Source organism: Diceros bicornis, chromosome 34, assembly GCF_020826845.1.
Source record: "Diceros bicornis minor isolate mBicDic1 chromosome 34, mDicBic1.mat.cur, whole genome shotgun sequence".
Lineage (NCBI taxonomy): Eukaryota > Metazoa > Chordata > Mammalia > Perissodactyla > Rhinocerotidae > Diceros > Diceros bicornis.
In genome coordinates, this window is record NC_080773.1 from 37,509,889 (window position 1) to 37,527,834 (window position 17,946).

General features: G+C 47.9%; 1 protein-coding gene across 21 annotated transcripts in view; it reads left to right on the forward strand.

Annotated features, from left to right (window-relative positions):
* The window catches only part of LOC131397540 (zinc finger protein 211-like), a 164,498-nt gene that overhangs the window by 25,778 nt on the left and 120,774 nt on the right, over positions 1 to 17,946 (forward strand). For 3 of the 21 annotated variants that reach the window (XM_058530618.1, XM_058530613.1, XM_058530615.1), the window contains exon 1: positions 10,800 to 14,112. The exons of 14 other annotated variants lie outside the window; for them this stretch is intronic. The gene's annotated coding sequence lies outside the window, so the exon portion shown is untranslated. Of the gene's footprint in view, positions 1 to 10,799; positions 14,113 to 17,292; positions 17,757 to 17,946 lie in introns of those variants that run through there. 4 more of the 21 variants (XM_058530599.1, XM_058530605.1, XM_058530612.1 and 1 more) reach the window with 4 other exon arrangements.

Genomic DNA, 17,946 nt, shown 5'->3' on the forward strand with positions numbered 1-17,946 from the left:
CTCTAATTCTATAAATCACCAAGGTTGGAAAGTTCTCACTTAGCCATGTGCTCCAAAATGAGAGACACTACCAGGGAGAACTGACTGACTTTTTATGCAAACAGGTTGAGAAGTCTTCCCATCAGAGGAAATCATTTAATAGAAAAGACTGTAAGAAACTAATCACCAACTTTTTAGTTTATCACTGACTTTTTTTTTTAAGCAGAGGTTATTAGTGATACCACCTCTGTCCTAGTTGGGGTACAGCTCAGTCTCAACTTATTGGCAGAAGTTGTGATGGACAATTGCATTTTTGTAGATTTCTTGTTGGCTAGTCCTGGGGGCATCTGTGTGCCATTCCTAATACTTCTTGTATTACGATCAATGAAACAGGCAAGGGGGATCGGGCTCTCTGTCCCCTTAAGGATCTCTAAGGTTGATGCTTATGGTCTATGAGATCTGTTCTCCTGGCCTGGGTTGGGCAGTTGGGGTTCTTGGTTTTGAAGCACTTTACATGTTAATAGTTTTTGAGTTTGGCAGAGTGGTCCTGATGCTAGTTTGTTGCCTTCTAGCCCCAGCCTTAAATGCTTAATGCACTTGGTCTCTCATCAGATGAGAGTCGTGATGATAGAACAATAAAAAGGTCAAGATGCCCTTGCATTACAGATGCCAATGACTGAACAATCTCTGACCAGTGAAGAGCTGAATCTCTAGTTTTCCCCGATAGATCAACCTCTGACAAGCGAGGGAATGACCAACAGGGATGACAGAGAGAATACAGAAATAGACAGTGGCCAGACTATATGTAAAAATAGGTGTGTCTGACCTAAGTCTGCCGCAACCTGCCCAGGAAACCAACTTATCTACAGTTACCAGCTCAAGAAGGCAGCTATCCATAGGACAGACATATAGGCAGTCAGACCTCCTGCTCTGGCAGCAATCCAGGATGCCAAACAATAACCCCTGTCACAGTTGGCCCCACGTAGCCTGGACTTGCTTGGTAATGCTCAGCTCTCATAATTTTCCTCCTTCCTTGCAACTTAGTACCAACCAGAGAGATGCAAATATGTGCCTCTGAGCACTCATGTAGGACGCTCTGCTTCTAGTTAGCCCACTTACAGCATCCCAATCAGAGCGTAGGTGAAGCCTTCACTTTTTTCACTGTAAACCTTTGCCACTCCTTTGCATGCCTTTGAGGCTCTGCCAACATGCGGGCAATGGTGGCTGACTCCCTTGCCATGAGAAGCTCTGAGTAAATAGGCTTTGAGTGTCCTCATTGGGTTGGCCTTCTTCATTTCCTCAGGTTTTAGGACACCTTCCACAAAATAAGTGTAGGCCAAATACTGTGTTGTAGATTGATATGAAGTCATTTTGACTCTGTGATTGTACGAGTATTTATTTGATGTAGCGTTCGGCTGTTTCCCTTCATTTTCCATCTTAGGCTATTGACATTCTAGCAACTGATGGGTTTACCTATGAAGGTACCCTCCACTAACATATCTTTCAAGGATGCAATGTTAAGAGTCTCAATTGCATTTGGAAGCCTTGTCATAGCGTGGATAGAAAGCGGACCATTGATTGATCAGAGCTTTGTTTCCGTCTTTTCCCTGCAAGTAAATGGTACTGCAGGTTCCGCTTAGGGACATTTGGCTTGGGTAAAGTTCTGAGAAACTTAAACCTTCCTTGTTGGTGAATCCACCTAAATCTTGCTCCTTTTTGTCCTGCTTCAATCTCATCTGTCCTTTCTTTTCCTTCCTTCTTCAGTATTCTCCTGAGCTGGCTAAAATACCTCAGTGTCCCTTGAGTTTCCAACTTACACATGGAGGACACCCTTTGCCGGAAAATGGACATTCAGCTTGGTTGTGTTCAAGTCCCTGGTGTTGTCAAAGACTTCCCAAGTCCTAGGTGGGAAAAGAAAAGTTTATTAAAGCATTCATTCCTCTTCTGTGCACACATAGTCCAGGGATCAGTCACTCCATCTTTTGATTGAGCCGAGAGATGCAAAAACATGGGTGGAAAAATCTGGTAGACCTGTCCTGAAAAGGATTTGAAGATTAATGAAACTTTACAGACTTTAAGGGTTAAAAACAAAACAACAACAAAAATCTTCTGAAAAAGACACTTGAAAATGTAAGAAATGAATTCTCTTAACCTAGCTTAAAGGAAAGATGAATATTAGACTTCTAATGATATAGAAGGTGTAGGCTCTTTCCATTGCTAAATACAATCTTGCTCAGAGCTGTTTTTCAAGGAAAAATTGAAAAAGTGTAATTTTTATTAGTGGCCTTAATTTGAAGGCTACCAGATAAGAAATAGGAGACCCCAAGAGCTTTTGCATACTTTCAAGTGTCTTAAACATTAGACTTATATATATGATGTTTATAAATTATATTTTTGACGGTTCCTATAGTATTCCTACGAGGATGATTTGTTGAACAAATTACACTGATTTGATAATTTTAAGATGAAAGTATATCTTCTCGCTGATTTTACCACCATGGAAAAAAATGTTGCCACAGTATTGTAATTTATATAAGACTAATATTTAATTTCTAAAGAAATCAAATTTATAAATTTACTACATTGGGTTTATGGGTCAGCTAAGTTAATATTTCTCCAGATTATTGTATCTGCTCAGTTCAGCTTTGACATGAAGTATCCTCCATTCTGTCTTCATCCTTTAACTTAGTTTCCTGAACACTCACACCCCTCCCCAGTACCAGCCCTTCACACATACTTTTCTCTCTTTGGAATGCTCTTCCCAGCACTTGACACTTCATAAGTCATTGAAGAATATTCATTCCAGACCTAAAAATATATATATATATATATATATATATATATATATATGTTCTCAGGGAATTTTCCCAGAGCCTTCAGACTAGCTCAAGTTCACTGGTGTGACAGTGTGATGTCAGGCAGGGCCTGGGTTCTCGTGTCTCCTTGTCCAGCTCTGTGAACAGGGAGTAAGGATGATGCTGACCTCCCAGAGCTGTTGGGAAACGAAATGGACCAGTGTGTCAAGTGTTTTGTACCTAGTTTGCACTGTTGAGGAAACAAACAACAGAGGCCCGCCTGCTGGCATAGTGGTTAAGTTCACATGCTCTGCTTTGGTGGCCCAGAGTTCACAGGTTTGGATCCTGGGCATGGACCTACACACTACTCATCAAGCCGTGCTGTGATGGCGACCCACATACAAACTAGGGGAAGACTGGCACGGATATTAGCTCAGGGCTAATCTTCCTCAAGCAAAAAGAGGAAAATTTGCCATAGATGTTAGCTCAGGGCCAATCTTTCTCACACACATGCAAAAAAGAAGCAGAAAAAAAGAAACAACAGGCCCATGGTAGAGTCACTTGCCGCCAGGATGGCAAACCAAGACATACGTGCAGTTTCAGCCCCTCCCAGGAATGTGACTTTAAACTGGTCACTCCAGAAATTGAGGTAATCTGTCTGGTTAGACCCCAGCGCCCTTCCCCCAAAGAAAGATGACCTTGCCTGGAACAGTCCTTTCTTTTCTTTTGGTAATAACTGTCTGGTCCCGCCCAGTTTCTGCCTATAAATAGCATCCATTCATACAACTTCTGGAGAGCCTTTCTGTTTACTAGTTGGGATGGTGCCCGATTCAGGAATCCTTCAGTAAAGGCAATTAGATCTTTAAATTTACTGGGTGGAATTTTTGTTCATTAACAGCACTCAAAATGAACGGCATCTCCGGTTGTTTTTGTTCGGTTGTTTTTGTTCGGTTGTTTTTGTTCGGCAGTTCTGGCGCTGACTCTTTACCAGATGTGGAACCTGAGATGAATGGTTTCAGTATCTCTGACCTCCATGTTTCTCATCATTAAAAAAACAAAAACAAATTTGGAAACATAGCAGGGCTCAACCTGCAGAGTGGTGAAGATTGAACAAGCTAATATTTAACGTTCTTGATACTGTTGTTTTAGAAATCTGTCTCATCTGTATAAAATGGCTGGTTGACACGCGGGGAGCAGCAGGGAAGTGGTTACTTGTGCGCAGGAAGCCCCTGTTAGCTCAAGGAAAGATGAGAGCCCCAGAGCAATTCCCGGGCGCTCTTTCATTCTGGTGTGTCGCAGTTGCAAGGGAAGCCTGGTTTCTCATTCCTGCTTTTATCTACTGGAGATCTGCTTCCTCAGGACACTGCCCTTCCCCAAGAAGGAGCCTGGAAGCAGGACCATCTTGGCTGTTGGAGATACAAAGTCATTTCCCAGCTGAGTGAGTGTTTTCCAAATCTTCCTGAGACACTTTCTTATCAGGACCTGAGTGTTGGCCTTGTTTGTGTTAGTTCCCACCTAACTCACGGTCCTTTCGGGTCTGGATCTGCAGCTCCTTTTGTTGGATTCCCAAGGGGAAGGGGAGGGAAATCCCAACTCACCAGGTCTCGGGATGACGCGGGCCCACAGACACAGAAGACCGAACTTGATGCAAACGCAAGAGGTTTATTGAACGGAGCTCCGGGTCGACTCGTGTCCCTCGCAGGAGACAGAGGGGTCGACCCCGAGCCTTAGGGGGCAAGTTCTTTTATAGGATTTGGGAGCATAAAGCGGGAAAAGGTTGGCGCGGTTTTACATGATTGGTTAATTCAAAACATTCAGACAGTTACATTTTATGGCGCGAATTGCTACGGCGCGAAACAGCTATCAAGGTGCACACACATGTCCCCATCTGGCCCCCCTCCACCCCGACCCTCCCAAACTTATCCCTCTGTAGCACTCCCTTGTTCTCAATTTTCTCTGAACAGTTTAGGGTGAGTCTTCCGCGAACAGAGTCAGTTGGGATCGATAGACTCTATTCATAGAAGACTCGCCCCAACTGCCCCTTAAGGTGTTAACATTTTAAATTTTTAACATAATTTACATTCTTCATTCCCCACTTCTTCTTTTGTCCCTAGTTCTAATCTTAGAACTTAGTTTTCGGTGTCTACTATTAGTGGCTCATGGCGTGGGAGAGCTTGGTAATGGCGTTGGAGCATCATAGCATGCACTGCATTGACTCTTTTTCTTATGAAAGCAGTAATTCTATTGAAAACACACGGTCCAAAAACCAAAAGTAGATAAAGAATTAACAAAGGCCCTGCTAGGGAGGATAGTAAGGACGTCACCCAGGGGGACTTAGTGAACCAGGATTCAAACCAGCTTTGTTGGGCCTCCCTGCTTCGCTGCCTCATGTCCAATCTCTTCTTTAATTTTTGCATTGAATCTCGGACTACTCCTGTGTGATCTGCATAGAAACAGCAGTCTTCTTTAAGAGCTGCACAGAGCCCTCCCTCCCTTAAAAACAACAGATCTAATCCCCTTCTATTCTGGAGCACTACTTCAGACAGGGAGGTGAGGGACTCTTCTAGCTTAGAGATGGACTGCTCTAAAGTCCTGAGGTCTTCATCTATAGCATTGCTCAGGGCAGTTAATCCTCTCTCCCCTGCAACTAAGGCTGCAGTGCCGGTTCCTACGCCCGCGGCAACTCCCAGTCCCAGGAGCACAGCTAGGGTGAGGGATACTGGTTCTCTTTTCCTTAGTATAGATTTCTGATCAAACTCATCTTCGAAACTATTGGCAGTATGATAGTAAATTCTAGGCACTAACTGCACAAGCACGCAAAAATAGGGGTATGCCTTTAGTTTACCCTTGCGATGGGGGGAGTGGCATCCTCTGGCTTGTTTTGCCCCCCCCCTCGTCGACCCATGAAATCCCAGTCGGGGGTTCCTATAGCCAGTTTACAAAGGTCAGGGTGTAAGTCCGGCCACCATGTCCAAGGGGAAGCAGTTTTTTTGGATTGACCAGGTTATATCTCCTACCTGGGAGACGACTTGCCACGTGAGCAGTTGAGGAGCGTGGGGATTAGGATTGGACAACCTGCTTGCCGTTCCCATGACGCAAACGCAGCTTAAGAGGGTTATCAGTCTTTTCCACCTTCCAGAGATCTGCTGCATTCTGGGGTGCCTTCTTCACGTGTGTGGCGTGAACCCAAGAAGTTATACCGTCCACTTTAACTGCTGTGGGCGTAGTGAGGAGCACCACGTAGGGCCCCTTCCAACGTGGCTCTAATGACCCCGTCCGATGTCGTCTCACAAGGACAGAGTCCCCAACCTGGAATTGGTGCGGGATGAGCAGATCACCAGGCTGGTAAGCCTCTTTTAGCTGGTGCCAGATGTCGCGCCTGACGGCCTCGAGTGCTTTCAAGCGGGCTGACAAAGGTATAGAAGGTATAATGTCAGGGTCATGTATCCCTATTTGTGCCAAAGGGGGAGGGGTTCCATAGAGGATTTCAAAGGGTGTAAGTTTTAAGGGTCCCTGTGGGGTGTTCCGGACGCGGAACAGGGCAAAGGGCAGGAGGGCTGTCCAGTCACTATCGCCGGTCTCTATGGACAATTTAGTTAGGGTCTCTTTAATTGTTCTATTTATCCTTTCTACCTGGCCTGAGCTCTGGGGTCTATAAGCACAATGTAATTTCCAATTGACCCCCAGTTGACTGGCCAGTCCCTGACTTACCTGGGCAACGAATGCAGGACCGTTGTCAGATCCAATTACCTTTGGGATCCCGAATCTCGGGAGGATTTCTTCCAATATCTTCTTGGCTACTACAGAGGCAGTCTCTTTTCGGGTGGGGAAAGCCTCTACCCATCCCGAGAAGGTATCTACAAATACTAGAAGATATTTATTTCTATACCGGGCCGGTCTGATTTCAGTAAAGTCTATCTCCCAAAAGGCTCCTGGCCTATTTCCCCGGAGTCTGTGTCCCGTGCTGCATTTGGAAACTGCAGCGTTTGTGAGAGCGCAGGCTCTACAATTTTTATAAACTTCTTCAGCCGTTTTTTTCAAATCTGGTACCTGGTACGGGGAGGCCTGGATAATTTCAATTAGTTTCTGAGGGCTCAAGTGGGTTAGCCGATGTAAATGTGATAGGTATTCTCGCCCTTCTACAACTGAAAGGACCTTTTCTTCTTTAGTCAATTCCTCCCTAGAGGCGGTTTTGTTGGTTTTAGTTCCCTGGAGGGTCAGAACCATGGGTCCTAGTGCCGCCCGCTTGGCTTCTAGATCCGCCAAGCGGTTCCCTCGAGCTATGGGGTCGGTGCCTTTCTGATGTCCCGGGCAATGGATGATTGCCACCTTTTTGGGCAAGTGTAAGCAGCCCCCTTTGTTTATAAATAGCCCCATGGACATGGGCAGTAGCAAATGCATACCTGCTGTCTGTATATAATTCTTTCAGTTAGGAGCAGGCTTTGGTCATCCATCGGTCTGGCGGTTGTCTGATAATGCTCGCTAAAGCATGGGGGGCTACTATGGTTATCTGTTGGCCCAGGGTCAACTTGTCTGCATCCTTTACCAGCTGGGCAGTGGCGGCAATTGCCCTTAAGCAGGAGGGCCACCCACTGGCTACCGGATCCAGTTTTTTTGATAGATATGCGACTGGGCGCTTCCAGGGCCCAAGGGCTTGAGTCAGGACTCCCCTGGTTATTCCCTTTTTTTCATCTACATACAGGGTGAAAGGTTTAGTCAAATCAGGTAGGGCTAACGCGGGTGCCTCTAATAGTGCCCGCTTTAGAGTCTCGAAAGCCCTCTGGTGCTCTAGAGTCCAGACAAAGTTCCCATTCTCCTTAGTTAACGGGTACAGCGGAGCAGCCAGGGTAGCAAACCCAGGGATCCACAATCGGCAGAAGCCGGCTGTCCCCAAGAACTCTCTTACCTGGCGAGCGGAGGTTGGGGCCGGGATCTGGATCACAGTCTTTTTCCGTGCGTCGGTCAGCCACCTGTGGCCGTCCTTTAGTGTGTAGCCTAAATAGACTACTTTTTCCTGGCACAGCTGTGCCTTCTTCCTCGACGCCCGGTACCCCAACTCACCCAACTCGGCCAGGAGGCGCTTGGTTCCTTCCTCACAGTCTCCCGGGGTTTCCGCCGCCAACAGTAGATCATCTACATACTGTAAAAGAGTCACTTGAGGGTTTTTAACCCTATAGTCAGTCAAATCCCTGTGGAGGGCCTCATCGAACAGGGTGGGGGAGTTTTTAAACCCTTGAGGCAGTCTTGTCCAAGTCCAGCGATCCCCATATCAGGGTCGCGCCCCTCGAAAGCAAAAAGTAATTGGCTTTTTGGGTGCAGCCGCAGACAGAAGAATGCATCTTTCAGGTCCAGGACAGTATACCATTTCCGTGATGGGGGGAGGGAGCTGAGTAGGCTATATGGGTTTGGCACAGTAGGGTGTAAGTCCTGCACTCTCTTGTTCACTTCCCTCAAATCCTGGACCGGCCTGTAATCAGCAGTTCCAGGCTTTTTTTACAGGCAGGAGAGGGGTGTTCCAAGGAGACCGGCAAGGAACCAGGCATTCCCTTGCCCAGTGTCCTCTCTCCTTACAATAGGCACATTGGTCCTTGTCTTAGGGCTGTCGTCTGCGCGAGCCTGGTCGTGGGGCGTTGCCCAGGTTCCCTGACTGCCTATGATCTGGCCCTGTCGCCTTTATCACTGCGGCCAGTATTTTGGTCAGTTTCTTCTCTTGTCTCCTATCTCTCTTATCTTCCCTCTCTTCAGCCTCCCTTCTCTCTCTCTCTCGCTTTTCCTCCTCACTCTCTCTTTTATGATACACCTTTTCAGCCTCCTTTACCACATCCCGCAAGTCGTAGTCCTGCAGCCCTTCTAGCCTTTGTAATCTCCTTTTTATATCTGGGGCAGACTGTCCAATAAAGGCCATAATGACAGAGGCCTTTTGCCCTTCCGAGGATGGGTCGAAGGGCGTACACCTGCGGTAAGCCTCCATCAATCGTTCTAGGAAAACGGAGGGAGGTTCAGTGGGCCCCTGCTGGATCTCTCTTACCTTAGCCAAATTGGTGGGCCGCCTTGCGGCCCCTCGGAGACCCGCCACTAGAGCCCGGCGATAAACGGACAGCGCCTCCCTACCTTCAGCCGTGTTATAGTCCCAATTGGGCCGGTTGTGCGGAAACCCTTCTTCCGCCTCAGCTATCGCTGCCGGCTGCCCGTTGGTGCCTCGGATATTCTTTCTTGCTTCCTGTGTGATTCTTTCTCTCTCCTCCGTGGTGAAGAGTGCCTGTAAGAGCTGTTGACAGTCATCCCAAGTGGGCTGATGGGAAAACATTAGGGACTCTATCAGGGCGGTTAATCCGGCGGGGTTTTCTGAAAAGGGGGAATGGTTATTTTTCCAGTTATACAGGTCTGAGGAAGAGAAAGGCCAGTACTGGAGGGGTGACAGCTGGTTGGGCCCCGCAGGAGCTCCATACTCTCTTAGCGGGAGCGCCACCGTGGTATCAGGCCCGTCCGGAGTGGCTCCGCGGCGGCTTCGGGTTCCAGCGGAGGGACCCGAGCCAGTCGCCCTCCGTCCTGATTGCGATCCTGGAGCGGGGGAGGGGTAAGGAGGAGGCGAGAAAGGGGGCCATTCGGGAGGAGGCTCAATCTCAGGGTAGACCCCGGGGGGGGGCCGAAGGGGTCTCCGACTCCGCTGTTCGAGTTGATTTCGATTTTTGCCGTGTCTCCGCATCCTGCAGCGCCAGGACTCGGGGGCTTAGTTTTTCTGCTTTTACCCATGGCTTAACCCACGGGAGTGGGTTCTGCACCAGATCCTGCCACACTGTAATATATGGTCGTTGGTCAGGATGGGACCCCGGTCTCTCCTGGAAAACAATAGCCCTCACCGCGAGGATAACAGTTAGATTAAACGTCCCCTCAGGGGGCCAACCCACATTGAGGGAGGGCCACTCAGAGGTGCAAAAAGTCTGCCAACGCCCTTTCTTTATTTCTACCAATAAGTCGTGCGCTCTCGCTCGCACTTCAGTCCAGTGGTCTAGGGTCAAGGAAAGGGGGGTCGTCACAGTCTGTCCCATCCCGTCAAAGGAAGTCCACGTAACGAACAAAAACAGAACAATAAACACTAAAGACACACTGAAACACAGACAACCCTGCCCGGAAGGCGTCTCTACAAGCCAGCCGAAGGCGGCTTCAGACGGGAGGGGTTTCCGAGTCCTCCCCGGGAAAAGGTATCGCTCCTTTTCCCACCTGGAAGGGGGGTTGGTCAGGCTTTCCTGACTCCCCTTATCCCTTGGGGCGTCCCCCAGGGTTGCAGCCTGCAGTCCCTAGCACGTCTGCCACTGCAGCCGTTCGGTCCTCACGGCCCGAAGCGGCGGCTGCCCGATACTGAAACCAAAACAATAAAACAATACTTTGCGGCGCCGCACACACTCACACACTCAGTCACTCAGGCCTACCTCCAAGGGGTCTTCGGAGTCTGGGGTTACCGCGTGGATCCCGGACGAGCCCCCAAATGTTGGATTCCCAAGGGGAAGGGGAGGGAAATCCCAACTCACCAGGTCTCGGGATGACGCGGGCCCACAGACACAGAAGACCGAACTTGATGCAAACGCAAGAGGTTTATTGAACGGAGCTCCGGGTCGACTCGTGTCCCTCGCAGGAGACAGAGGGGTCGACCCCGAGCCTTAGGGGGCAAGTTCTTTTATAGGATTTGGGAGCATAAAGCGGGAAAAGGTTGGCGCGGTTTTACATGATTGGTTAATTCAAAACATTCAGACAGTTACATTTTATGGCGCGAATTGCTACGGCGCGAAACAGCTATCAAGGTGCACACACATGTCCCCATCTGGCCCCCCTCCACCCCGACCCTCCCAAACTTATCCCTCTGTAGCACTCCCTTGTTCTCAATTTTCTCTGAACAGTTTAGGGTGAGTCTTCCGCGAACAGAGTCAGTTGGGATCGATAGACTCTATTCATAGAAGACTCGCCCCAACTGCCCCTTAAGGTGTTAACATTTTAAATTTTTAACATAATTTACATTCTTCACTTTCAGTATAGCAAAGGGTGGAGGCCACTGGAAGACTTCAGAGTGGTATCCTCCTCTCTCAGTGCTGCCGCAGACAGAAGTTTTCTTAGCTTTCCGCTAGGAGCTTCTGTAGAGTGTTGAATCCCCGCTCTCCTACCCGAAGAAAATGGAGACATTGATTACAACTCAGATTGTATGCCTGCAGGTTTAGAATTTAGGCTGTTTGCTGGACACTTGTCAAAGCTGCATCATGTGGTCCCCACAGACGGTATGTGTGTCCTTGCAGTCACTCAGGTCAGAAAGTATCTGGAGTCGTCCTTGATTTCTCTCATGGTTCTGTAAATGCATCCCGTCACTCCAGTTGACTCTGCCTTCAAAGTCTGTGCAGAAGCAGACCACTGGTTATCCTCTGCCCACCCAAGCCCCCTAGTCAGTGGGCTCCCAGCCGGTTTCCCTTTCTGCCCTTACCCTTCTTCAGTCTTTGACCAGTAAAGCCGTCAGAAGGATCCTGTTCACTTATAAGATGGTGCCAGGCCTTTGCTGAAAACTCGAGCAGGTCTGACTCAGAGGGGAAGCCACAGTTCTGCAATGACCTGTAAAGCTGTGTACAGCCAGCCCTCCGTTACTGCTCTGCTCACGGCTTCAGCCTCTCTGACCACACTGACGTGGACACTCTTGTTCCTTGTGAGCTCCAGACAAACTCTACTGACTCTGGGCTGTGAAAATTGCTGGACTATCTGCTTGGACTGCTCTTCCCCCTTGTGATATTTATTGTGTTTTATGATAAGAAATTGGTATTTGGTCTTCATTCTGCTTTGTGGCACAGAGCTTCCAGAACCCTTGGAATTTCCTGTGAAGAGAGCGATAAAGGAGTCTCTTGTTATGTTAATGAGGTGACTTTGGACACCACCTAAGGGTGGGGCTGGTTGCTAGGAGAACCAACCTTTCGATCAGAGGATTGGACCGTTGGGTCCCACCCACCCCCACCCTAACCTGGGGGTAGGAGCAGGGCTGGAGGTTGAGTCCATCATCAATGGCCAGTGATTTATCAATTATTCCTACGTGGTGGAGCCTCCATAAAACCCAAAGGACGGGGTGTGGGGAGCTTCCAGGTTGGTGAACACTTGGAGGTTGGTGAGAGCAGTGAGCTCCTGGAGAACATGTAAGCTCTGCGCCCTTTCCCCATACCTCACCCTGTGCATCTCTTCCATCTGGCTGCTCCCGAGTTCTGTCATTTATAATAAACTGGTGATGTGGTAAGTGAAATGTTTTTTTTGAATTCTCAGCTGCGCTAGCAAGTTAATCGAACTCAAAGAGGGGCTCTTTGGAACCTCTGATTTATAGCCATTTGGTCAGAAGCTCAGGTAATAAACTTGGGTTTGTGACTAGTGTCTGAAGTGGGGGGGGGGAGCGGCTTCGAGGGACCAAGCCCTTAACCTGTAGGATCTGATGCCATCTCCAGGTACATAGTGTCAGAATGGAGTTGAGTTGTAGGACACCCAGGTGGTGTCAGAGACTTGCTTGTTGGTGTGGGAACCCTCCCCATGTTGAAATTGTTGAGGGGAGAATGTAGTTGGTGTCAGTGAAATGGGATTGGCTAGAACGGCCCTAGCTCTTGGAAGCATGTGGTTTGGGGAGAGAAAGGGTGAAAGGGCAGGAGATGAGAAGCGCTTGATTCCTGGGGGGCCACGGGGTCACCCATGGTTTGGAGCAGTGGCTGGGCTGCAGTCAGTTACTAAATGTAAATGTTGCCAATGAAATTCAGAGACAGATCCATCTCCTGGGAGCTGGTTCCCTGGCTGGATAAGGAAGCGCAGACTAATAAGGAAAAGGCAAAATATTCGATCCCTTGGTTACTTTTATCTGTAACACCTAAACTAAAAGTAGAAGAGAGTGCTGGGTCGGACCTCAATGCTGGATCAAACTCAGATTTCAGTGAGTCTCAGCTTTGGCCACTGGCCTCAAAGCCGCTCCCCAAAGGAAAAATTGTGCAGGGACAAGAAAAGTGTCTCTAAGACCTCTGGTCTCCAAGTAGGTAGTAAACATGGAGGCAAAACCAAGAAGCTGTTGAAACCAGGGCTGTAGTGTGGAGTTGTTTCATTTGGTGGATCAGAACCATCAGCTTCCTGAGGAACCTTTACTGAAATGGATTGGGAGTGACTCACTTGGCCTCTGTGTCTTTGGTTGTGAAGCTGCCGAGTGGAAGAGCGTGTTTGGTTTGATGTGGGACCCACAGCGCGCTGTGGAACAATCACAGATGGCTGTGCGTGATCCCGACACACAGGAGGTTACTCCCAGGGAACAGCCTGCCTGGTGGACTGGATAAAGGCAGCTGTAAGGTCTGCTTACCCTGAAAAGGGGGACTGTCCATCTCCCTTGTGAATGCCGAGTGGAACACCACATGAAGCAGCTGATAGGCTTGGTATGCAAGCCATGGGGAACTGGCTTCACGATGACCGGGACATTCACCCGCCGAATGTGCTGGTTAAGGGGGCCCCTTTCACATGAGCACTCCATATAACCTTGTTTTTACCAAACCGAAAGAAAAACAGTTCAGGGAAACCTTGTGGAAATGCTGTCTCAGCTTCCCCTCACGGGCCTTACAGATGCTAATAAGAATATTAGGTTAATTAACAAGAGAATGCAAAGAGGCCAAAGGGACGTTGCCAGTGTAGGTGGAAATTTTTAAATGGGTATTAAGACGTGAGGTGAAGAGAGGAAATACTGATAGGAGCAAAACAAAGAGGAAATAGAAATGGAAAATCAGGGGACTTGTGCTAGCAGGCAGAAATCTTTACATGGTTATTAAGAAGTGGGTTGAATACAGCAGACATTGGTGGGGTTGAAGCAAAGGTTTTTATTATTATTATTATTATTGATGTCTTAATAGTTTATAACATTGTGAAATTTTGGTTGTACATTATTTGCCAATCACCAGATATGTGTCCCTTCACCCCTTGTGCCCACCCCCCAACCCTTGCCCTTGGTAACCACTATACAGTTTTCTCTGTGTTGGTTTATATTCCACTTGAGTGAGATCATGCGGTGTGAAACAAAGGTTTTTGGTTTTTTTTTTCTTTTGAATGTTTCTTTTTTTTTCTTTTGTGAGGAAGGTCAGCCCGAGCTAACATCGTTGCCAATCCTCCTCTTTTTCCCAGTGAAGATTGGCCCTGGGCTAACATCCGTGTCCATCTTCTTCTACTTTATATGGGACGCTGCCACAGCATGGCTTGAGAAGTGGTGCGTCGGTGCGCGGCCGGGATCCGAAGCTGCGAAACCCGGGCCGCTGCGCCGGAGAGCACTTAAGCGCTACGCCACCGGGCCAGCCCTGAAACAAAGGTTTTAATACAACACTACCGAAGGTTGGGTGGGCCAAAGGGTCCCCCTACTGGCCCCCAACATTAAGTGGCCCCAAACAAGTCTGCTCTATTTATCCCGGTTTGGAGAAATTTCCGAAGTCAGATAGCAGAGATTACTGTGAGAAACCTGACCAGCAATCACATGGGGCAGTGGTTACGCAGATTAGTGAAGTTAAAGATTGACAAAAGGCCAGGGTCCCTTGGCTCGACCCCTTGCTGGGGAACCAAAGTGGGTAAAATGGTCGGCGGTGGGAAAGGTGGAGAAGAGAGTTTTCCAGGATGTAGAGAAGTTGCCTCTACCTTACCTGAATGTCTGATGGGAATGGATATTATGTCTGCCTGGGAAAGACTTCCCCTACCTAGTGCTGTGAAACCAAACCCTGTGATGACCTCCTGATGGAGCCTCCAGTTAGGAATGTGAGGGTTGATGAAATTAAGGTAAAAGTTTGCGGGAGAAGTGCTATGTGTGTACAGGATTGTGTGAAGTGGTTGCATCTGATTCTATTAAGAGGATGGGAAATTGTATGTGACTGGGGGATGTTTCCCCTTCTACATTGTAAACAGAATGTAGGTCAATCTGCCCTTCAGGCAATGTTAATTGGACCTCCTAGATGGGAACCAGTAAGACTGCCTGAGCCCATACAATGTGGAATACAAGCCAGAGAGCTGGTAGGGACAAATTCTCTGTGAGATGCACCTATGTGGAGTGTAGACTAGGGCTTATGACAAAAAGCCTGTGAGTGCCTCTGTAGTATTGTGATTTACAATAAGTATATTTGGTGTTCGTCCCATTTCTGGCACAGAGCTCCTAAAACCCTTGGCACTTCCGGTGATGAGAGCCATGAATGTGTCTTTTGTTGTGTGAATGAGGTGACTTTTGGAAAGCACCTAGGATGGGGGCTCCTTGGCAGTGGAGCCAACCATGTGATGAGAGGGTTGGAACTTTCATTCCACCACCCCCTGAATTCCCGGAGGGGAGAGGATTGAGTCCAATCAGCAGTGGCCAGTGATTTGACCAGTTGTGCCTGTGCAATGAAGCCACCATAAAAACCCAAAAGGACAGGGGTTGGAGACCTTCCGTGTTGGCGAACGTGCAGATTCCGAGCGAGTGGCCCACTCACACTCAGAGAGGGCATGGGAGCTCCTTGCCCCTTTCCTAGACCTTGCCCGATGCCTCTCTCCATCTATATCCTTTATCACGTCCTTTAATAAAGTGGTAAACATAAGTGTTTGCCTGAGTTCTGTGAGCCCCTCTAGCAAATAATCAGATTTAAGGGGGAGGAGGTGATGGGAACCTCCAATTTGTAGCCAAGTCAGACAGAAGTTGTGGGTGACCTGGGGACCCGCTCCTTGATGGGCATCTGAAGTGGGGGGCAGTGGCATGGGACTGAACTCTTAACCTGTGGGATCTGACGCTACCTCCAGGTAGATAGAGTCAGAATTGAGTTGAATCCTAGGACACCCAGCTCTTGTCCGAGAATTGGTGGTATGGGGAACCCCCCACAGGTAGTAGAATTTTGTCCCAGAATTGTGTTCCCCTAATAAGCACGAGCATGCACTGATTTTCTTCTTATCTTCCTTCAACTGTGGTGAATAAATGACAAGCACTAGGATTTATTGGAGTATGTGAGGAAGCCATTTGGTTTAAAACTAATTCAGCCTGACCTTGTGTTTCCAGAAAGGCCTGACAGGCCTGTTGAGCATGCATTGTACATCTGCTTTCACATTTACAATGTCCCAAAGCCAAGAATGTACCTTTAAAGATAGGGATGTGGCTTCCCCCCGTGTCGGCTTTTCTTTAAGGATAAGCATTTCTTCCCAGGAACTAAGGATTAATTACCTGCTGTGTTCACCTTGTGACCAGTGACCCAATAAACAGTCTCGTGACTGTTGTACAAGGGACATTCCTGTCATGTGATGTATGGGCTTTGCCAACTCCAAGGTGGTATGTTACCACTCTGCACGACGCTTGTTTGGAGTGCTTCCTCCCTTTGTGAAGGTACTCTCCTGGGCTATGTGGTCCTGAGGCTTGGCTCCTAATAAACTCACCCCAGTTTTGATTTATAGATTGATTATGGATTATTAGCTTCGACAGCTGTCACTGTCAGAGTAGACCCTTCTTGAACACCCACTTAGATTTGCATTAATCTTCCTTCACCCATCACTTGCAGTTCTCCATCGCTGCTTTCCTGGCTTTCCACAGCACTTACTGCTCGGTAGCTGGTCCACGGTGTGTTTAGCATATGCATGTGGGGTCCTCTGTCTCCTCCTACTGGACAGGGTTTTTTTCTTTTTATTGACCCTTATATTTGGAACACCAGGAGTGGTACGTAGCATATAGATGCTTAGTAAATAACTGTTGAGTGAATAAATGATGAGCAAATGGTGAAGCAGACATACAGTTCCTCTTCCCCTGAATTATGAATACAGAAGGTTACCCACAAGAAGAGTCCTAAATGGGTTGTATGCTTGTTGAGCAAAGTCTGATTTCTCTGGAAAATTAGACAATGAAAATGAAGAAACAGATTTTTACAAAAAATATAAATGGAAGAGAGAGCTAGTTGGCACAATCATTCATTGATTCATCTTCTAAACATCTGGGAAGTACCTATCAGGAAGCCTCGTACTTGCTGCTGGGTTCACTCGAAGAGGCAGGACTTCATGATCCAGTGCAGTGCTGTTCAATGCAACTGTCTACAGTGGTGGACATATTCTATATGTGTGCTGTCCAGCAGATGTGCCACCAGCCACAGGTGGCTACTGAGCACTTGAATAGGCACTAGAATGACTGAGGAACCGAATCTTTACTTTTGTTTACTTGTAATGAATTTAAACTTATATAGTTACATGTGGCTAGTAGCTGCCATAGTGAATAGTGTGGGACTCATGAAAAAGAATAAAAGCATTTAATGGTAAGAACAGTGCTCACACAGATATATGTTCCCTGTCCTTTGGGGACAGAGGTGAGTGAATCTTCAGGCACCCAGACTAGTGAAAGGGCCCAGAATGTTGCAGCTTCCCTGGAAAGGAATGCTGGAGCTGAGTTCTGGTTGCCCCACAGGACCAGGGAGCCAGAGTGGAATTGAGGGTATCCTGAACTGAGAGAACACCTTGAGCATCGTCAGAGAGGCCTAAAGAGTCCTTCCAGGAGCTTAGTAATTTTCTAAGAAGTGGTTCTCCACCAGTGGCCATTTTGCACACCTGCCCCATGGGGTATTTAACAGTGTCTGGAGACGGATTTGGTTGTTGTAATCTGAGGCATGGCAGGAGTTGGCTGCTGTCATCTTGAGGGTAGAGAACAAGGGTGGGACCGAACATTCTCTATACTTCACAGGACACCCAAACATGAAATTATTTTGTCCAAAATGTCACTAGGACTGAGGTTGAGATGTCCTGATCTAAAGAAAAAACAAAGAATATCTATTGATAAGATTATGTCAGGGTCAGCCCCAGTGGCCTGGTGTTTAAGTTCAGTACGCTTTGTTTCGGCGGCCCAGGTTCAGTTCCCAGGCACTGACCTACACCACTCGTCTGTCAGTGGCCACGCTGCAGCTGCTCACATATGAAAAGAGGAAGATTGGTAGCAGATGAATCTTCCTCAGCGAACAAAAAAATAAATAAAAGGTTGTGTGATTTTTTTTTTTTTTTTAAGATTTTATTTATTTATTTTTTCCCCCCAAAGCCCCAGTAGATAGTTGTATGTCATAGCTGCACATCCCTCCAGTTGCTGCATGTGGAACTCGGCCTCAGGATGGACGGAGAAGTGGTGCCTCGGTGCGCGCCCGGGATCCGAACCCGGGCCACCAGCATCGGA